The following is a 22,805-nucleotide window of genomic DNA, read 5'->3' as shown; positions in this document are numbered from 1 at the left end:
GCCAGCACAGGGGTCTGCTGGGCTCTCCAGGCTCTCCCACCAAGCTCTTCAGAGACTGTTTTCCCCTGTTCCCTGCCATTGCTGCTGCTGATTGCCAACACCTACATGACCCCTGCGGCTTCCATGGGCATGCTGCCAATCCCACAGCCTCACCAGCCCCAGTCAGAATGTTTTGCTGCAGAAGGAGCAGAGGCAGGTCACAGGGAGAGGTCCCCTGTTCCCCAGCAATGTGTCAGGGATGCTCTGTGCCTGCTGAGAAGACCTACGGTCATTGATCAGGGCAGGGCCAGCAGCACTGAGAGGGGCTGCAATAAAAACATGCATGTATAAAGGATGAGAAGGGGAAGGAAAACCATTCTTCAGGCTGCAAGCAGAAAAGTGAAAGAATATAGGTGTATAAAATTGTCTTAGGCCAGCAGTGTCAGGCTGACCAGCAGCTTTTCCAGTCTGGAGCCTGGCTCTGTATGTGGGTGTTTCAGAGAGGTGATTTTTGCCATGCACCTGGAACATCAGACAGAGAGGGAGACACTTCTTATCAATCTCTGCCAGACTTTATATCAAACCTGACAAGAAAGGATTAGCAGGCTTGCAATTTTTCTTTCAACTGACGGCTCTGCACTCTTCTAGCTCCCTTTTTCATTCTCAGCATTAACCTTAAAAAAAACCCAGCAGCTTGCTGGTTTTGCCTTGAGAGTATGGGTACCGATGGTTTTCTTGTCTAAGACGAGTTACAAATGGAGCATTTCCTCTGTCTAACATGCACAAACCACCTTCTAATTGCCTCGTGCATTCTGATCTTGTGATATGGCAGAACACTCAAAGGTGGAGGAACTGGATGGGTTTATTAGAGCAATCACTATTTTACAGATCTTTGTATGTCTTGTTCTTCAAGTCAAGGTAAGTTGTCATAGGTTGGTATTATTTAAAGACTGTTCTCACCAAAAGGGATCTTATAAAAGATAAAAAGCACAGTGATCATCAGGCTCCTGTGGTAGGAAATTCTGAGGACTCTCATATTCCTCACAGGAAGGAGAAGCTGAATTGTCCTTAATCAGAAAGATACAAACACAGACAGAAATGGAACAATTTGGGGTAACAGGAATTAGCTGAGCAAAGCTCACAGTGACTGAAAGGCAAACCCAGAGCCCTGGGTGGGTAATGCAGCAGGTCCAGTCCCAAGCACATCAGACCTTCCTCTGCAGCCCCAGCGGTGCCACAGGAAAGGAGCAAACTGAAGATCCAGGAGTGCAAAGTGTTTAGCACACCAAGGGAAAACACAGTAAATAAATAGAACAATAAACCCCACCAAATATTCTTCCCAACTGCTATTTTTGCATGCCCAAGCCCCTCTACAGGCTCCCCAGAAACCCATGCCACGGGTAGCAGGATGGGGAAGGCAGTGTGTGAGCTTGGTAGGATAAAGGACAATGACTTAAAGCTGCAGGAGGGTAGACTTAGATTAGATTTTAAGAATAAATTCTTCCCTGTGAGGGTGGGGAGGTCCTGACACAGGCTGCCCAGAGAAGTTGTGGTTGCCCCATCCCTGGAAGGCCAGGTTGAACAGGGCTTGGAGCAACCTGGGCTAGTGGAAGGTGTCCCTGCCCATGACAGGGGGTGGAACGAGATAAGCTTTAAGGTTTTTTAAGGTTGATCCAACCCAAACCATTCCATGATTCTGATGGGACAGGGACAGTACAAAAAGCACCTGGTCAGCTGCAGGCAATCACTGCAGGCTGCACACTGACATCTGGCACTGCTTCCCAGGTCACCATGCCTTGGCACAGAGAGGCTTCTGACCAAAAACCATCTCAAGTTTTCCCCAAGTTTCAGGAATTCTGTGAAAACCCAAGGTGCCATGGGTTTTGTGAAGCCCATATCCCCGATCCTTGCCTGGAAATGGGTTGCCCAGAAGAGTGGGAAGGCAGGGAATGGAGAGGAGAGCTTGTCTCTTCTCAGAACACTGTGCACAGAGAGCCAGGAAGGTAAACAGGACCTTGCTTTTATAGGGGTCATTTTGGGGCACAGAGAAATAGACTCTATCAAATATTTATTCTGTCTGACTGTGTGTGTCAGTTTGCTCCTATTGCACCCTGAGGTCACCCTGTCCCATGCCAACAGTATCCATATGCCTTAAATACTGGGAAGGTTCTGACCTTGGTAAGGGTGTATCTGCTTCGTACTATTTCCAGCCTTGTGGTCTGCAGAATTATGAAGCACCTTTCTCCTGAGAGAAAAGAGTGCAACCCTGCCCCTCTCCCCCAAAATGCTGGCAAGAACAGGGCAAATCCCAGAAACCTGGAGGCTGTGCAAGGAGACCGCCAAGGACAGGCAAGAAATCTTCCAAGATCTCCATTCCCCTGCTCCTCCACACCAACTTGAAGCACACCTCACCCAAATCTCTGCACCTCTTGCACCTTTTGCTCTTGGCCACTGGTTATAAATTCCAGGATATTCCTAAACAAGCAGGTCCAAAGAGACACATGCCAAGGGTGGCAGAGGTGGATTCGACACTCACACGTTGCATCCCATCCCTGCAGCAGAGAGTCCTGCCCAGATAAAGGGAGGAGAACATCTTTCCTCCCCAGTCTGCATGTATCTGGTGTCTCACTACAGGGGCAGTGCATTCAGCTCCAAGCCACATGTCATGGACTGTAATTCCCCAGTTGAATCAGACAGGGCAGTGAAAGGGGAATCCAGCCCAGAAATATTCTGGACTGTGCCTGGGAAAAGCTCTGTGCACAGAGAAGCAGAGCTGTGCTCCCTGACACACAGCACATCTGTGCCCTCACTGCTGCTCTGCAGTGTGGCTTGTGCTTGGACAGCAGCGTGGGAAGAGCAGGCAGAGCCCCAAGCCTGGGACACAGCACCCAGAGCCATGCTCTGGTCAAAAGGGAAGCCTGGCCTTGGTCTCCGGGAAGGGCTTCTCTGGGCTGGAAAGCCTCACTTCATAATTCCTGCATCTTTCAGAAAAACACAGAAACCCTCATTTAGAGCCATTAACTGCTGATGACTCTGCTTAATTCCAGCCAAAGGCTTTCCTCTGGTTTTTACTTGCATTGTTTAAACTGCAGCCCTTATTCATAGTATGAACTTCTCTAACTTTGGCTTCCAGCCAAGAGATCTCTGCTTTTCTCTGGTAAATTTGAACCCCATCTAGCAACCAGAAACCCCTTTCCTTTTTAGGTACTTGTAAACTATGACTGAATCACCTTTCAACCTTTTCCAGCAGTAAACTAAAGTAGCACGAGAGGCCAAAGCAGCACATGGAGTGCTAACACTGGAGTATGTCAAAGTTTTACATTTTGGTTCATTTTCAGCTTTTGCCTCATTTCTCATCTCTGCCCTGTCCAAATGACAGAGTTGCAGCTCAGAAAGCCATGAGTGTCATTCAAACAGATGTGAGGATCTTAAAAGTGCTCCCTTTATTTAGTACTCTGAACATTTTGGGTCATTTTAATCTCCTCCTTGCTTGGTATCTTTTCAAACACTCCAGGAAAACAAAGTCCCCATCTTAATTCATATCAAAATGGCACACTATCCCAGGTAAACAGCCTCAGGTCCAATTTCCCCATGTTTCCATCAATTCCCAGCTCCTCAGCCTCTTCCTCACAGGTTACTCCTGCTCAGATGGGACCAGAGATAAAGCACTGACCCAGGGTCACCCAAGTCACCTCATTCCCCTGGCACAGGCTGAACTGAAGCTGCTGTTCCAGCTTTCCATCCTCTGGATCTCACAGAACTGCTCTGCCAGCTCATGGTCTCCTCCAAGCTGGGCTCCCCCTGCCTCCAGGTTCACCAAAACAGGAGGAGGGTTTTGACTGTGCTTGTCAGACTGAAGGTACAGCTTAGGATCTCTGTCTCTGGTCACCCTGCAGTCCTGTCAACCCCTCCTCTATCCAAATTTGACCCTCCTCTCCATGGGGTGAAGAGCCACCAGCCTCACAATGCCTGAGGTGTTGGACAAAGGGACCAGCTGAGTTCCAGGTAATTTTTCTAATAGACAACCACGTTGAGGGTAGGTTACGATGCAGAAAGGAGGAATGCATCTTGGTAGAGCTGAGACCAGCAATAAATGCAGATTTTCTACAGGTTCTTGCTTACTCCAAGGTCAGATGAAATCCCAGCAAATGTTAGATCCCAGCCTACACTAGCTGTGTAAAATTAACCCTAAAACATGCCAGGGCCAGGATCGACAAATGCACACGATTTCCTAACCTGTTTTAGGAGCCATGTTTGATCAAGACACCTTTTCAGGAGAGGTTTATCCTCTGATAGCAACTGCTGCCAAGTCACCACCTTCTCACAGGGAGAAGAGGGTTACAAAAGCCTAAACCAGTGAGCTCTAAACCACGCAACATGAGTTGTTTGAACCTCCGCCGTAAAAGGACTCACATGTACACACTGCTTTAATTAATTCCACTTCTGATTACATTTGATATAACACTGAAGTACCTTGATGACAACAACACCTCTTTCACTTCTGGTACCTGCAATATGCCTGCAAGCACCTCGGAGCCTCAGCTCAAAACATCATTAATCACAGGCGGGCAGAGTGCCCAAACAGAGTCCAACAATGGAGCGGTGACAAAACCACATCCCACCCACAGAGCATCCCACATAAACAACCCATCAGCAGCAAAAAGCAGGAGCAGTCATCCTGGGAAAGGTGCTCTGTGAACTCTGTAAGTCAGACACAGGCACTGCTTCCCAAGCCATTGGGAATCCTCTGGAGCAGACAATCCACAGGCACAGCTGGGATCTCCACACAACTGATGTCATGAGCAGATGTGACTTATCCTCCTGGCCTCCTCCAAAGGGTGCAGTGTGAACCACTGGAGGCTCCCTCACACTGCCTGGTAGATGGAGGGTGGCAAAGTGTTTAGCTAGAGGGACCTGGAGAACTGGGTGGACAGGATCCTTCTGTGCCTCTCTGAGCAGCTGAGAGAAAAGGCAACTTACCTTGAATTCCCTTGGACATGGAAAAGGGAGGTTGAAAGAATGCTTTCTCACAGGAATGAGGGAGATGCAAGGAGAGTTAAGACCTACAAACTCACAGGTGATGCCTTGACACCCCTATATCAGTGGTGGCTCTCTGCACACTCCCCCCACCCAGCTGGAATCCTCTGGTCAGGACACCCCTCCTCTGCCAGAAGGGGAGTGAAGGTGCACAGGGGCTCTCCTGGAAATGAGCTTTTGTGTTCCTCAGGCTGCCTAAGCCATTGGTCCCAGGACAGCCCTTCCACACCAGTGCTGGGCCATCCAGCCCCTGGGCTCCTGCACTGGGCTGGAGAAGCTGCAGCTCCTGCAGAGAAATCCTGGCACCCAAAGGATGCTACAGGCACAGTCCTTGAGGTTTCCAGGATCCTTGTCACTGAAGGACAAGATCTGGAGGCACAACACCTGCCCCAACCAGGTCTCAAAGGCTGCTATTCCCTAAGATCCTCCCGAAGAGTCCCCACAGCTTTGCTGTTTGAAGTCTCACTACTTGCACAGGCCTTCCCTTTTACACAGGGCACCTCAGATGGGAGACTTTCGATGTTCTCTCACATGGAAAACTCCAGAATTCAACTTTGCATGGGAAACATTTTGCAGCCTTGACTTGCTCCAAATTCAAACAGAAACATTTGCAAAAGCAGTGACTCCTAACCAAAAGGAATTTTTCCCATTTCCATCTCTCTACTACAAGGTGAGGATACATGATCGTGGCACAAGGCACCACCATGAAGCTGGGACACCAAACATATTTTGGGGTCAGCATGCTCTCCATTGGGCTGATGCATCTCACTTCTTGACTGATGCAGTCCCACTGCTTCTGGTGTGCTTGCTGTCCACTGTTTTAATCAGAGATGATGCTGCTTTGGCCGGGGTTTTACTTGACCTTTATTTGACAAAGAGACAAACCTGAATCTCAGCAGCAGTAGCAGCAGCAGCTCCTGACCCCCTGGACTCTTTGACCATTTCAGTACTGGCTGCAAATGCCAACCCCTCAAAGAAGGGACCTGCTCTGAAGAAAGCTCCCCTATGCCACAAAGAATGGAAACATGGGATCCACTTGAAAAAAAGCCTCACTTAACACATTCAGTGTTTGTCCTCCTTGTTTCTAGGTTTTCATAGAGAGGGCAAAAGGCAGTCCCTACTGTGCCCCAAAGCATCTGCAGCTGGAACTCCAAACAGAGTTCAACTCCTTGGTGGCAGGGTCAGAAGAACTCCTTGGAGTCTGTGACCCTCCAATGCCACTGGAAGTAACAGGGCTGGATTTAAGTGAAGCTGTGGAACAACCCTGGCATTATTGCACGGATGGACACAACGTCTCCAGCCCACACACAGCCCAGAGCCTGCAGGAGAGAACCTTGGTGTCACACTGACACATCACCCCATACCAGCCTCTGCCACAGCCCCCCAGTGCGTAACTACAGGCTCCAAACCCAGAATATTAAATATAATGTAATATCTGTAATGTGCTTTCTGCTTCAGGCAACTTATGTTTCAGTTTATGCCAAAAGGACAGTCAGACATTCTCACGGCAGCATTTGCAGCAGCTCCCTCAGATTTCAGGGTGCTGGGCAGGGGCACATGGCAGGTAAACAAATTTAAATTTCCAAGGGGCAGCATTTTGCCATAGACACTATTACGTCTTTTAATTAACAAATAGACATGTTTCTCTGTGATCAGTGATCACAGAATCACGAAATCATAGAATGGTTTGGGTTGGAAGGGACATTAAAGTTCATCTCATTCCAACCCCCTGACATGGGCAGGGACACCTTCCACTAGCCCAGGTGGCTCCAAGACCCATCCAACGTGGCCTTGGACACTTTCAGGGATGGGGCAGCCACAGCTTCTCTGGACAACCTGTGCCAGGGTCCCACTACCCTCAGATGGCAGGAACTCCACCATGGGAGCCAGCACTAGATGTTGTGGCTCACGTTGGGCATTTGTATATCACCTCTGCTGTGCAGTAACTGCAGAGAACAGACTTCAGCAAGAGTTGATAACCCAAAGTTCTCAAAGGACATGGGAGATGCACTCCATGCCTGGCAGGCACCTTGTACTGTGCCCTTCCCACAGAGGGACACTGGCAGGAGTCACAGGCTCGTTGTTGTGCTCCTGGGAGAGGTGCCACTTTGACAGCCACAGACAAAAGTATGACAATGTGGGAACCACTCCTCCAGGTCCCAGAGGGTCTTCTGAGAACATTCACACAGCTGACTCACAGGGCAGACAGTGATGTGGAAAGGACACAGATGACTGGAAGCGTGAAGATGCTGAAAAGTCTGAGATCTGCAGACTTGGGGTTGGAGTGGAGCATGGAAACCTTGCTGGAGCCAGAACAACTGTATTATTCCTTCCAACCTTCCCTAACATACAAGTTTCTTTTTCTTTAACCAGGTTCCTGTAGCCTTCTATCTCAGGGAGGAGGAATGACTACAACACCAATCCACAGCACTATATATGTATTTAAAACTGTGAGTTACAACAATCAGTACTTCCATGACCATTCCCATCATCAAAGAAAATTGACTGGAAAGTTACAAGAGTTGCTGGTTTAGGTTTGCTCTCTATAGGATGCCTCTGGCAGCATAAACCATGGGATTTTAGAAGGTGTTTCCAACCTTAATGATTCTGATTCTATGAAAAGGTGTCAGAAAGCCAGAAAGTTCACCCTCCTCTTACAAATTCTGGCTCCACTTATATATAAGAGAACTGATATATTCCTCCTCCTCTGCCTTTCTCTTTCCCACACTTAAAAATTTAGTTATTCTTTCCAGTGAAAGTTTTGAAATTGGTGCATGATTTGGTGCAGGGCTTGAGGCTGAAATCTCAGCTCCATTGAAATCAATGAGCATCTGGCCACTGGGCGAGGGGATGTCTTCCCAATGCCCAGGCTTCTCACCCAAATAGTTAAGACAGCAAGGAAATGCTTTTATCACAGACTAGGCAGCAATGCTGGAGGTGCCCATACACACTGACATTCAAACACTCACCTGAATGGCACAACAGCCACAAATAATTCCCATACAAACATCCAACATCAAAATCCAGGGGCCGAAGTGCTTGGATTTGCCAAACCTAGTACTCTATGAACACTAGCTGGTTTGCAAACAATGTAATTGGAGTAGAATTGCTATTGTGTTTGTTTGTTTTGAATATTTTTGGCCAGGAAGTTGTCCTGGAGGTATAGTTGAGCATAAGTGGTCTGGTGGAAAAATGTCATTCATTCTGTTCCTATTAAGACCAAAAACAATAGCCACACAAAGACAGCAGCGACAATTTCTGCTCTTCATGCCTCTAACAATGTGTTTTCAACCCTAAAGGCAACATCTTGTTTGTACCCAATTGATTCTGGGATCATATTTTATATAATCAAATATATCTTTGAACAAAGATACGTTTTATAAACTGCTCAATTTCCAGATGACCTTGGAAACAGTAATTCATAAAATATAGCTTTATCTCTATCTTCACAATCAGCTAGAAAAATTGCCCACCCATATATGCTGTGGAGTGCCAGTCCAGAGTCAGCCAACAAACGAATTACCAGGAGCATCCAATACTTTAAAATACATTAATCCTTTGTTTCAGTCACTGAGCGCTAAGCACAAATTACTTGCCCTTGTACCCTGGTAAAGACCTGGGTGGTATCCATCATCTTTCAATCACTAAAGGAAAGTGATTGAAAACCTCACCCCGGGAGACGAAACAATCTAAGTTAGCAAAAAACCTCCTTGTTTCGTTAAATGTTTATTGTGAAATCTGTAGATGAAACCCCTTACATCATGGCAATGCTGAGGGCTGTGTTTCAAGTTACAGAGAAGAATTTGCAGATGTAAATGGCCATTAGTGGAATATCATTGGTTCTTGTAAGGGATGAAGAAAACCTACTTGGTGTTTCACAGTTTTATGGATCACAGGAGGGTTGCTTTAAAACACAAGGGGGAGGAATGCTCAGTTAAAGGGGAGTTGAAATTCTTTTATCAGAGACAGCCTGCCCTGCCTGGGCTGTCCCAAGGACAGGAGGACATCATGGAGCATTGCAGGAAGAAATTCTTCCCTGTGAGGATGGTGAGGTCCTGGCACAGGTTGCCCAGAGAAGCTGTGGCTGCCCCATCCCTGGAAGTGTCCAAGGCCAGGTTGGACGGGGCTTGGAGCAACCTGGGCTGGTGGAAGGTGTCCCTGCCCATGGCAGGGGGATGGAATGAGATGATATTAAAGGTTCCTTCAATCCAAACCACTCTATGGTTCTATGATGATCCTGTGACTCAGATAAACCTGCAAAAACAGGATCCACTGCAGTGTGTGGGTACAGTACAACCCCAAACACTCTCACGAAGTCCTTCAGTTAAATTAGCAAAAGGGTAAAGGAGGCAAAGTCTCAGTGAGGTGTCAGATTTACCTCACAAACCTTTCTCCCCCTGCCCAGCCCTGGCTCGTGCCTGTCACAGTCAGGTGGAACACGAAGGGCCAGGGATGCACTCCCAGCTTCAGCACAGCACTTCTGGACATCTCTTTCCTCCTCTCTCAATATACTGTATTTAAATAGGATGAGGACCCCAGAGGGGATGAATTACTGAGCTGTGAGGTCTGAGGTCAGGAAGAGCATAACCACAGAGCCCTGTCAGCAGCTCCTCACTGAGGAGGGACTGGTCATCCCTGCCCTCACCAGCACAATCCCAGCACAGAATCCTCCTCCTTCCCTAACCCAGCAGACTTAACAGTGAGAGGCAGCTTTAACAAGTGTTTTTAAACATTCTTGACATCAGCAAGTAGGGGAAAATGAGAAAAACTTGGAATCGGTTACAAAGATGTTAATTCAGGGCAGCCAGAGGTCAAGGGAAGGTCAGATGTGCCAGCCCAGCTGGCAAAATTGTTTTAATATTTCAACTTCTCACGAAGTCCTGGGCCAGAGAACATCCCAGTGTTTCACACACAGCCAGGTGAAACACCACACAAAGCAGGGATTCACAGCAGAAAGCACTTTAGAGTCTGGACAAATAAATTTGATTAGCAGTCTCTAACAGTGAGGTGGGGGAATGTTTAATTTTTTAACCTATAAAAATAATATTCTCTAGCATTCCGTGACAAAAGCCAACCACTTGCAGTCTTAATTAAAATATTTTTTTTCCATGTCTCTGCTTACTTTGAAAGTTCAGCATTGTCTCTGGTGAGAGACAAATCCACCAGAGGGTATTTCCAAAACAGAAAGCCGTGTTTTTATCGGGATCTCCCCACAAGAGACCCCAGGGCTTGCATTAGAGACTTGTTTGTTCTCTGTAATGTTATATTAGGAAGATTAAAAGTTCTGCTGTTAGTTGAAGAAAGCCTTTAAAGCACTGGTACCAGAAGTGACCGCAGGTCTGTTTTTCATCCAAACACAGGAAAGAAACTAAAGATCATCCCTGAGACAGCTTTTCCACGGCAGCCAGATACACACAGGCCCAAACCCCACCAAGTGTGGATGGAATTACCACCCTGTACTATAACACTGTCCCAGTGCCCCGGTGTGTGCTGGAGCAGTGGGAGAAACCTCTGCCCCCTTCCCACCTCTCCGTGGGCCCTTCGCAGAGGAGAACACGACGCACGGAGACCCCCTGGCCCGAGCCCTGCGGAGAAGGGCCACCCTCCTCCTCCGTGGGCTGCAGGGAAGCAGCTCGAGCTGTAAATTCCATTTGGGACTCTGGGCACTGCCCAGTGGAGACACTAACACAGCGTGTCTCCTGCCTTGTCCAGAGCGTGGCTTCCCAGCATTGTTCTCACTAGCTCCGGACCCCCACTGGAGCACAGCGATGGGTGGCTTCCACTGAAATGTCCCCCAACCAAGCTGATTTACAGCTGCCAGGAGTCTCAAGGATGTCAGCTCTTCCTGATTAATTTTTTTATCCTTATTTTCCCTCGTTTTATATTTGAATATTGCTTTATTTCAGTCTCCTTCAGAACTATTCTCTGGAAAGCCATCCTGGCTAATTTTTGGCTTGTAAATTGCTCATGAGCAGTTTGTGGCTTGTTGTTTGAAAAAAAAAAAAAGAAATCAAGCAACTCTGGCTCATTTGGGTTGGATAAAGAGATTTTGTGGCCTGCATCAATTCTAGCCCCTGACAGCAGCGACAGAGCTCTTATTATCACAAACATACAGTTGCAATTCTAAAATTTGCTTCCTGTGACTCTTCGTTAAAATTTAATCAACAGTCTCTGCTTCCACAAACAGAAAGATCACTTTATAGAATATTCATTCAAGTGAGAAGGAAGGTAAGGCAAATTTGACTTTGTGATGTGAGTCAACCCTTGCTGACTCTCCAGACACTCCACGGAAGAATTTAGGGAAGAGTAGCACAGGAAGGTGTGACACAAGTAATTTTCTAGAAGCTATTGCAGAACACGAGCAACCAAAAACAAAGACCAGTGATGCAGCAGCAAAATGTAGGTGAAGAAGAGACAACAGGCAACATGGTGGTGGCCCAAGCAGGAAGACTATTCCGAGTTCAAACTGGACAGGGGTTTACTGGACCTTTTTAACTTTTAGCTGTAGGTCACGAAGTGGGAAATTTCACCAAACTGGGCAGCAGATCCTGCACAACACAAACAACTTAAGGTGAAAAGCAGAGTTCTGAACAAAAGACGGTTGTTGAGCAAAAGGCTATTAATAGTGCTGGGTTTTATCCCAGAAATGTTGCGCAAAGTGGGACAATTCACATCCCTTCTCTGCGCTTCCATTTCCTCTCTCAAAGATCCCACTTAATATATTTGGGGCAGGGACTGGCTCTTGTTATGACTCTGTGCTGTGAATAGCACAAGGGGAACAATGCTGCAGCCAGGACCTCTGGATGCCACCACAAATGCCAATTTTAAGCAGCAGTGACAACAAGCGGAAGGAGTTTGTGATCCAAGGAAGACCTGAGAAAAGGCAGGGCACAATGTGGGCTTCATCTTGTGATTATAAGCATGGAGAGTTCTCATCCTCACATGGGAGTGACAAGGAAAACCAAGAAAGCAGTGGAGCTGGACAACTAAGAAGGTTTTCTGCCCAGACACTCCAACTGGAGCAAAATTCCTCCAGAGTTGCTCCTTCACTTCTGCACTGCCACTGCCCTCCCCTCACCATCTCCCCAGGCCATCCTTGAACAGCTCCATGCAGGGAAACACAACCACCCAGAACCCAAAAAGGGATGTACAGGGGACTGAGGCACACTATGAAAACCTGATGGTAAGAGTGATGTCTCCTCTGCTGGGAAACATTTTTGCAGGAAACCCTCAGTGTAAATGCCCCGTGTATGCGACATCCTTTCTGATAAATGTGTAGAAAGTGCAGTGGTGCTGAGGAAGTGCCCTTGAAAGGCCTGGCTGGATCTCTGTGTCTACAAAACCAAATTGGAAAGGCCCAAACACGATGTTTAGGGGACAACAAATCACAGGATTATAAGAATAAGCTTGGAAAAACCCTTCACAAGTTGAGCAGACCACATCCCTGCCCTGAGGGGGGTCTGCAACATCCATTCAACTCATCAACCAACACAACCAACCTCACACTACACATTACACAGATAACCCCAGGGCCTGGGTGACTTCAAGGATATACCTGATCCCAAACTCACTGCCTCACCAACAGGTAACAGCTGATTCCTCCTGGAAAAAGGCCCAGGGTCCCTACCAGAAAGGCTGGCAGTACAGGGCATAGTTAGCTGAGATGGGGAACCCAGTCACACCCTCAGCTATTGAGACCTGTGAGGCTCCTCTGGTCCCCAAATGCAAAAGTGATGTTCTATCATTCCAAAGATTCTCCTTTTGGCTTCCAGTGCTTTATGCTGCCCCTCCTTTCTGTTTTCTTCTCCTTGCCCATGCCAGCCATGCCACCAATCACAGGTAACCAAAATTGCTCATCTTGTCCTTCCTGTCTCAATTCACCTTGGCTGCAAGGTAGATGATTTTTTTTCTTTCCTTTGCAAAATCAATGATCTTGAAAACCTTGAACATCGCTCTTAAGTCCCAGCCTCCCCCTCCTTTCATTTCTGGAGGTGCTGACTGCCTCCCACATCTCACTGAAGAGCTCCCAGCAGTGAAACCAAGGGGGCCTGAGTCACCCCCTCAGGCAGACATCTGAATATTGGTGCTGCTTCGCTGGTTTTCTGCCAGTTTGGGACAGAGAATCAGAATCTCCACTATCACACACACAGCTCAGAGACACCTCAGTGCTGCTTTGAGGCTCTCTGGCTGTGTGGTCAGGCTTTCCCCCTGGCTTCAGGATGTAAAGCTGAGCTTCCACTGGTATCCACACCATGAAAGGTGGCTGCTCATCACCTTCCTGCCCTGCCTGTCCCTGCAAAGAAGAAAACCTTTCTCCTCTTCTAAATGATGCTGCTTGTAGTCACAGGAGCCTTGCACACATACAGAGGAAAGATCCATCCCAGATTTTGTAATTACAGGAACCCCACACACATACAAAGGAAGGATCCACCCCAGATTTTATAGTTACAGGAGCCTTGTATACGTACAGAGGAAGGTCAACCACCAGATTTTGTGGTTACAGGACCCCTGTACACGTAGAGAGGAAGGATTCATCCCAGATTTTGTAGTTACAGGACTCCCACACATGTACAGATGAAGGATCCATCCCAAATCTGTTTTTCTAGTGGTTACCTGGCTCTCACCCTAAGCCAGGGGACCATGAAGATGGAATATCACAGTCAAGCACAGACTACCCTATTATGCTTCTCATCTCATTTTTCAGCTTGCAATCCTCCCTTTGCAATTTGGTGGTAAATAAACATCTGGATAAAATATCAGCAGATTAACTGGGAGCGTCTTCGTGAACACGAACAAAGGCTGAGTGGACACCTCAGGCAGGATCACAGGGCAGCCCTGGCCCAAGAAGGATATTCTGAAAAAACCTTCCCAGGTAACTGACAATGAACAGATCCCACTTCCCAAGTGCCCTCAGAGACTCCCTGGGATTGCTGTAGGAGCCCAAGGAGATGCAGCAGAGGTTACTCTGTGGGGCTCACCATGGAGGGCAGCAACTGCCACGACTTTATCTCCCAAGGCTGGGCTCTCCTTCACTCCCCTGACAGTTCAACACACTGCTGTTTATCCTGATCCATTGTTCATGGTCCTCCCCACCCAGTTCCCAGCCCATGTGATGCTCTCCTGTCCCTACCAACTGGAATTAATTTGGGGTTCTAGGGCTCTATCAAGAGATTTCACTAAAATCTAAATGCTGTCATATGATATCTGGGGATTTTATCAGACACTCAGAGTGAACAGACAAGGCATAAAATTTTTCTGGGGCAGTTGGCTTGTAATTCCCAATTCCCTCAGTGAATAACCAACTTTGAGAGGGAGATCCTGGTCAGCAAGGACTGTTTATCAACATAAACTTTATTCTCCCAGAATTCCCCTCTACTGGCTTGTTATGTAAAGCTGATGCTGCTAAAACATTCAGCTTGAACTTAGGTCAAGAGAAGATGGCTTTTGAAAGCCTTCCAATGGTTCATTTGCAATAAATGGCTGAGGAATAAATCATTTCAGCCCTGATGAGTCCTCAAGCAGCCAGCTCTGTTAGCAGGGCAACTCCAGCAGCGATGAACAGGGGAAGGCTTTGGTGACACATGGGGACTTGTGACAGGCACAGAAAGCAGCCAGGGAAGACCACCAGGCTGTGGAGAGGCTGCCACGTCGGGTCTGACCATGCTTCTTGCTAGACAGGGCCCTCCAGTTCATGGGAGCAAGTATCACTTACTCCTTTTGAATACTTCCCAGTGGGGAAGTCTTCTGCATTCTCTCATGGACAGAGCTGGTTTCCTGCCCTGGTGCCCAGAGGCACAGAAACCCCCGCGTGCATTTTTGCCGAGTTTATCCAGCTGACAGCGTGCCTATGCCTCATGTAAATGCCTGCCTTTCTGCCAGCCCTGCTATGCTCTTGCCTTCAGTGACTGCGGTGACAACAACTTCCAGGGGCTGCTGATGGACCGAATGAAACCGGCTGGGAGCAGCCTGGGATGCTTGGGCTTCCACCTTTGGACTCAGCAGAGACAGAGAATGTTTAATTTACATGACTTTCTGCAGTGTAACAGTGTCCCTTGTCCTTTCAGAGACCTCAGGTTTCAATGCTGTGGGGTGTAAGCTGTTTCAGGGTCCCTTTTCCCCTCCCAAATGCAAAGGACTTCCATCCACCACCAGGATTTGGGATGGGGACCACGCCCATGCCTATGATCACAGCTCAACAGGCACAATCCACCCATGGACCACCTTCAGTTGGTCCCCATAGGACCATTTCCCAGCATCTCAGGTTTGGCTGAGACAGTGCTGGAGGGGCAGATTGGAGGAGAAGGCTTCAGGAAACTTCATGCTCTGGCATAGGAGGGACACAGATGACAGCTGGGCTGGCCAGTCCTATAGCTCAGTGAGGACCATAGCAAAACACCACAGCTTGAGACACCTCCCACAGCCCCCACCACAGCACTCCAATGGCTCCTATGGACCACGGAAGGCCTGCTGACTCAGGGTAACTCACTGAGTTGAGTTACCAGGCTGCTCTGACAGGTTTGGACTCGAGCAGCTAATCCAGGCCCAATCCTGAGGAAGGGGGACTGTCAGCTCAGGCTGGTCTGTGCAGTCTCTCTGTTTGGTGTGGCTTCTCCAGAGGGTACCAAGAACCCCTAAGGCAGGCTCTGTTCTGAAGTGGTCCCCCTTTTCTGGGTACACAGGGAGCCTTGAGGGAACCAGCCTCCACCTCCCAGCCCCTCACCTCCCACACCGTGCTAACCCAAGGCCGGCTCAGAGCTGCCACAACAGCCCTTGGCTGCTTGGCTCAAGCGCAGCTGTTCCACCAAGTCCAGACAGTTAAAAACACCAGCGTTTTTCTGCAGAATCAGAGGGTTTAAGGCAGGACTCTGGTGCAGAACAGTTCTTTCCCTTTAAATTCACACCCTAGGCCAAGCATGTTTTGCAAGAGCCTCCCTGTGCAGACAAGCCCCGAGGCTCCAGCGCAGAAAAACGCCGCTGCTGGGGGAAGCACCCAAACCACTCTGAGAGCAGAGCCCCAGTGCTGCAGCTGCATGTGGCAGAAGAGAGGGGGCAGGGTCAGAGACGTGGGGCTCTCCATCCCCAGAGAAGACAGCAAATATGTACAGCAGTCACTCAGTGTCTCTTCTGACCTGCAAAAAAGACCAGGAAGAGAAGAAGCGGAACGGCGGGACAGACAGATGACACACACACAGCTCTGCTCACTTGGCAATCATGAGTCTTCTCCTTCTCCAGAATGGTGATTTTGACTTAAACAGAAGGAGATTTCCACCCAGAGGTGTGTTTGAGGCTTGCTGTTATCTTTGATATTGTGAATGTTTGGGGCCCAGAAAGAACACATTCCCTGGCTCTGTCCTGCAGTGACAAAGGATAAGAGAAGTCGGAGAGTCCCAGAAAATAAAGCAAGTACAACACCTGGGGCTTTACGGGAAATACCAGATTATCACAGTTCTGGCAATTAAACCAAAACTGCTGGCAGTGTGTCAGATTATGAACTTCTTCTTTCTTCCCTTCTAAGCCCCCCAAATGAACAAGACACCTATCTAACCCCATAAGAAAACCAGAGCTGTGACTCACACCATCTCCCTCAAGCACCAGCTCAAAACATTACCAACACAAGATGTTACAACACATGAAATGAGCAATGGCCCTGCCAACACAAGGCTCCTTCTTAAAATTGCATGGCCTGCCCACATTTTCTAAATATAGGAGAGACAAGGAAACCTCTCCAGAAGCACTAATAATCCAAACAACCAACCAAAGACATGCTACGTGGACAGAGGTGGTTTTGAAAGCTGTAACAGCACATTTCCACTGCACAGCATTTTTATACCACTCCTGCTTTCTCTTCTGCCCATTAGCAGCAGGTAAAATGTATAAGCTTGACCACAAAAAGGACCAATTCCCTGAACTGCAGCTTAGGAAAGCCCTAAGCAACAAAAGCATCACTGCATCTGCTTGTCTGCAGACTTGGGAGGGCACTCTTACACCTGGGACAGTGCCAGGAGAAGAGTTAGAAGTATTATTGAAAACAATTAAAGCTTGGGAGGCCTGTGGAAGTCGAGGTCACTTGCCGTGGGCAGGGTCTGCAGCACTTACGTTTTCATCAGCAGGGCAGATCAGCAACCCTGAACCCTCCTTGACAAATGAGCTGAGAGCCCAGAATTACACCCTGCTTTTGCTGCTGCTTTACCAACACTGGTATCCAAGAGCAAAGCTGGCTCAGGATGTGTCTGAGTACCAGTGCTCTTCCCTGAGCACAGGGCAGACATCAGGCCAGAGAGCAAGGACCACTTGCCCATAACAACCTTTTTCACTTGACAGATTTTCTCTCATTATCAACAAATCCCTTCACTCTCATACCTCAAAGTGCACAATCATGAATCAGGAAAGCTGAGTCAGATCCTCAGCCTCGTTGGTCAGGAAGGGGCAGTGCAGGATGGGTGTCACCACAGCATGGGATGGTGTCCTTCACCTCCAGCCCTGTGTTCATTTAACCACGATCTGCAACCATTCCTCTGGATTGTTACCATTTTCTCCCCCAACTACCAACATATTTACCAAGATATTTGATAGGACAAGGGAGAATGTCTTTAAACTGAAAGAGAGTGGGTTTAGAGTCAATATTAGGAAGAAATTCTTCCCTATGAGGAAGAGTGGCATAGGTTGCCCAGAGAAGCTGTGGTTGCCCCATCCCTGGAAGTGTTCAAGGCCAGGTTGGATGGGGCTTGGAGCAACCTGGGCTAGTGGAAGGTGCCCCTGCCCATGGCAGGGGGTTGGGACAAGAGCTTTACTGTCCCTTCCAACCCAAACCATCCTGCAATTCTGTGATTCAAGATGTCCCTCCTGAAATCCATTCAAGTCTTCTTCTGATATCCAGGAGTTTACCAGGTCTCTCCCTTGATCCAGATGTGTCCACTTCAGACAGCAGAGAGGTTTCCTTATTCCTAAATGGTCTTACTAGCCCTGCTGGATTGAACGGAAGTGTCCAGAGCTCATCAGGAGCAGTGGGAAGGATACCCAGAAATAGGTAATTCATGCTGCCTCCATCATCCTAAGATGATCTTTTTAGGGGAAAAGGTTCAGATTCTGAACAAGGCTACTCAATCCTGGAAGGACTGGGAGAGGTAGCCCAGGACTGAGTGGGAAATATTCTTCCAAGCAGAGAAGCAGCATGGACATTATTATATACACAATACTTTTGGTACTGAGTCATTATTTCATGTGAGATCCAGGGTAATTTCTGGTTTGGGCTGACTCTCTTTTGCTCGATCATATAACTGGCATCTCTGCAATGTCAGGATCTCTTCTGAGATGCAAGTTTTAGCTGTGTTTGTTGCCCCACAGCGAGCAAGAGAGTTTATTTTAGAATTCATTAAACGTGCCTCTCACGCAGCCTCTCAGCACAAGCACAGAAAGCTAATCTCATTTATTGACAAACGTGAAGCAAAATACACTTCCATGCCAAGGAGAGGTTCATTGCATTCCTTGTTCTTGCCCTTCAGGCAAAAGCCTGAACGAGCAGATGAAACATATGTGATCTCCACAAGGGAAACGAACCGCACCCCAGGCAGCAGCGACCAGGGAGACTCCTGGCCTGGGAAAGACATCCTGCCCTGCTCCAGCACCTCCACCATGGACCTGGGACCCGTTAGCAAGGCTTTCTGGATCTGAACCACTTTAACACCTCGGTCCTTTTCAGGCAACCAAGATTCATGGCACGAGATCCGCAGCTCGTTCTGCTCGTGGCAGGAGCCACAGAGCCCAGCGCTGGGATCTGCTGGGATGCAGAGTTGGTGCTGCCGTGTCCATCGGTGATGGCACCACAGAGCAGGCACACGAGCAGGACAGGCTGGCTCTGCAAATCTGCTGGCTGAGGAAACCCCGCCTTGCACTGCCAGCTCTACCCAAAAGTGAGCAACTAACCCACAGCAGCAGCCACTGGGATGTCTCCAAGCCTTTTCCCCCACCAGTATTCCCTTTTCTTCCAAGCTCTGCAATGGAAGTCAGACAGGTGGGTTGTTTTTTTCTGCTTTGTAGTGCAGCTGAGGTTTCCCTCCTGCAGAGAGCAGCAAGTTAGCACGGGCACAGCTGAAGCTAGTTACCTTGTGTGCAGAAGGACTGTGCTTGCAGCTGGAAGATCCTCCCTCCCTCTGCCTGGCCCAAACTCCACATTCCTCTCTGCCAGCCCTGCCCCACTCACCTGAGCTGGAAATGGGCACAGGAGACAGGCACCTGAACACACATGCAGTGCAGGCAGGGGGCACATGGGCAGGTTCAGGGGAGCACCTTTGCCTCAGTTCCCTGGCCCGTTGTCTCCCAAGAGCAACAACAGCCAGTTCCCTGCTGGGGCCTGAGCTCATTTGATCTGCCTTCTCACATCATGAATTTAGCCAACACCAGGTGCTCTGAGTAGACCCCACAAAGCCACGATTGCACTACTCCTGGAGTGAGACCAGTTTGCCCCCAGAGCAAGGAGAGTTCTCTCTGGGAGTACTTGAGTCAGGCTGAGGGGTGGGAAACAGCTGGAACACAAAGAGCTCTTTTGGTTTGCTTTCACCCAGACATGTATACACTGAGCATGGAAGTTTTGTCGATGGTCTGACTCGAGGAAGAGATGTACAAGAACCATACAAGGAGCATTAGGGTCAGAAAAAGCTCTGCCAGAGTAGTGTTATAGCCAAAATTACATCTCCACACCCTCAGAGGGCTGGAGCGCATCAGGGACCAGGGAATTCTTGAGAAGTGCCATAGACTTCAAAGTGGAATAAAAAAAGTCATGTGAGCACAAACATATGTACACATGTACACACACACAGGTTTGGAGCAGAATAAAGTCCCAGCCTTCAAATCAAAAAGCTGTTGAAAGCCAGAGGGTTGGATGCTCACCTGGTACATATCACACCAACAAAGCCGGAGGAGATGGGTCAGAGGAACATCTGCTGAGAACCTGGCTGATGGATTTCAACCTGATTTTACCCTCAAATTAAGCAAGTGTGCAAACTCTGACACCAAAAAGAAGTTTCTCTGAAGGGCTTCCAAACATTGGCCAATGATGTACGAAATCTGTTTCAAATTTTTGGGGTGTTCTATTCTTTTAAAAAAACAAAACAAAACACTAAAGCACCCGACTGTAATGTTGTTTTAAGGTAAAATAAAGTTTCAGTGCTTCCCTAAAGAATACTTTTTCTGTCCATCTCACACGTTTGTAGCTGTCTTTCTGAGCTGCCAGCCCCCAAATGTCAGACTTGGAGAGTAAATGTGTTTCCCTTTTCCTCCCCACCCTCACCACAGATAAAAATTTAGCAAGGAAAACTGGGCTTTGACTTCCATGTGTAGTCAAAAATTTAAGGATGAGACAAGCTGTGGAAGAGTTCCAGGACCACCAGACTCCTCAGAAGTTTGATCACACCATTAGTGCATGGAGACAGCCTCGTGGGGCTTATTGATCTCCTCTGCAAAGCACCTCTCCCTCATATTGAGGAACTCTTGCCTTCCAGACATGCCTGAACTAAAATCCTTTAAAAGGACTGATGACTGAGTCTGCCAAGCCTAAATACAAGAGTTATTAATTACCTAAAATGTTTAAATTTTACCATTATCTCTTGTATTTATTGTTACGATTTAAAACATCTCAAAAATGCAACAATGCTGAGCTGCCCTTGTCAGAGAGGAGACCACCCCAGGTCACCTTGGTTCAAACACCATTTGCTGCCTGGGGCACAGCACCAGAACCAGGACTGTGACTCCACCAGGAGGCCACGCACATCTCGCCCTGCTCTGGAAGTTGAGGGAACTGACAGTTTTGCTCCAACCAGCCCCTCGTGGGTCCAGTGAGAGCTTCCCTCTTGGGCAGAGTCCCGTTCCCCAGTCATGTGAGTTCTGTTATCCTGCCCCAGACAGGAGGTCAGTGCAGCAGGTGATGCATGTCCAAGCTCTGGAGAGGCCTTCGCCCTCCCCAAGCACCTCCTCTGCCACCTCATCCCTGCAGCTCAGCGGTGCCGCCGGATCAGCTGCAGGTGACCAGCTGTGACCAGCCCCCAGGACAGCACGAGCTGACAGGAACCAGGGCAAGGAGCCTGACACAGCACTGAGGGAGCTCTGGGTGAACCAGGAGTGGTGCAGGGCTCCCACCCAGCTTTCCACTGCCTCCAGCCTCATCCTCAGTGACACAGGTGTACCTTTCCCAAAGGAAAACTCCAGGTTACCTCACGGCCTCTGCCCTGAACACTGTCCCCAGCACAGACATCCAACCTTTAGTGGGACTTCACAGTCCTGTGACTTCTCAGGCAAAGGGAACAGCCTGGTTAGGGCTCTGCTCATCTGCTTCATTTTAGCTGCTCTTGAGCTTAATTTCTTCAAGTTCTCAAGAGACACTGGAGTTTTCATGGAGCTTTTCTCCCAGAAGAAAACAAGTACACTCCAGCAGGAGCCATGTGTTATCCAAAGCATACTGCAAGAGCATGGCCTTGGAGTAACAGAGCTCCCAGGCACTGGAAAAGGTGTGGGATCATACAACCCCCATGCTGAACATCCCCTCTTATGCACCTGAAAGCATTCATTGGAGTCCAAGGGAAAATGAGAAGGGCTCAGAGGAACAGGAGAATCATCTCCCCATCTCTCACTGCCTCAGAAGAAGTGGGATGCAGGTCCACACATTAACCCTGCCCTGGTCTCGTCCCACCTTCTCCAGCCAGTTTTCAGCTGCAGTCCCACTAGAGCTCAGCACTCAGCCAAGACTGGGGATCAGGGCAGCACTCAGGGCAGGAGGCTGGCAGGCCAGATGCAGGAGGAAGGATGACAGAGCCAGGCTGCTCATGGCAGCACAGCTTTCCTTTAGCTGCATTGCAGCTGGAGCCCATCACATTAACAAGGCAGGAGAATGAGCCGAGCGCGTGACCTCCAAGGTCGGCAGCCAGGCTGTGCTCAGCCCCTCTCCAGATGTTCCTCCTCTTGCCAGGGACTGCCTTTCCCAGGTTACTTACACTTACCTCCAAAAAGTGATTGAAAACGGGATGCCCAGGGCGCTGACTCACCAGCTTTTGGATTCACAGTGGGATTACTTACTAACGTAGAGTTCTGCTCCATCCTGCCTCTCTGCCAGGCGTTTCTAGCCCTGTAGTCTGCCTGAATGGAGAGGTGGGATACTCCTAAACCCTGCTGGGTCTCTGTCCCATAACTGTCCTCCCTGTATTAACAACTGACACTTGTGAGCCCTGGACAGTGGAGGAACAGAGTTGCATGCCCTGTTCAATCCCTCCTTCAGCAGAGCTCTGGGAAAGACCAGAAAGCAGCTGGGACATACAAACTCTTCCTTTAACCCAGCGTGAATCACTGGAGCTTGTGAGTCAGACCCCCTCTGTTCCCAAAGCTGAGCAAGTTCCTGTACATTCTCCAGTGCATGGTAACTGGCCACATGTGTGTGCTGAGCCACATGGAACACCAGACCATGGATTTAACCAGTGGAAATGGTCTAGTGAAAAGATGGATGTGGACAGATCCTGGAGCACAGCTGACATCTGGTACCTTGTGTGCCCGGGTGTTTATAGAAAACAGAAGTGCTACTGTAGGATATCCGCTGTGGGTTATCCCTCTTGTAAACAGACCTTTTGGCCAATATTTCTATGAGTTCCTTAGAAGTGGAATCTTTCCTGTGAACAGAAGACTAAGAAAAAATCATGTTCACCCTGCAACGTGGACACAGCTCACACAGAGGTGCCTTGGCCAGCAGTGAAGGAGCTGTTTTGGTCACACTGCTGTTGAGTATCTCCAACAGAATGAGCTTCCACCAC

At 48.6% G+C, this 22,805-nt stretch overlaps 1 protein-coding gene across 4 annotated transcripts in view; it reads right to left on the bottom strand.

The window, feature by feature from the left end:
* Positions 1 to 22,805, bottom strand: part of NRG2 (neuregulin 2) — a 160,816-nt gene that overhangs the window by 59,937 nt on the left and 78,074 nt on the right. The gene's annotated exons all lie outside the window — the stretch shown is intronic.

The sequence above is a fragment of the Corapipo altera genome, unplaced genomic scaffold (genome assembly GCF_003945725.1).
Source record: "Corapipo altera isolate COAL_440 unplaced genomic scaffold, ASM394572v1 75, whole genome shotgun sequence".
NCBI classification, from domain to species: Eukaryota; Metazoa; Chordata; class Aves; order Passeriformes; family Pipridae; genus Corapipo; species Corapipo altera.
The sequence above is the reverse complement of the archived record's forward strand: the minus strand, read 5'-3'. Positions and strand labels throughout refer to the sequence as shown.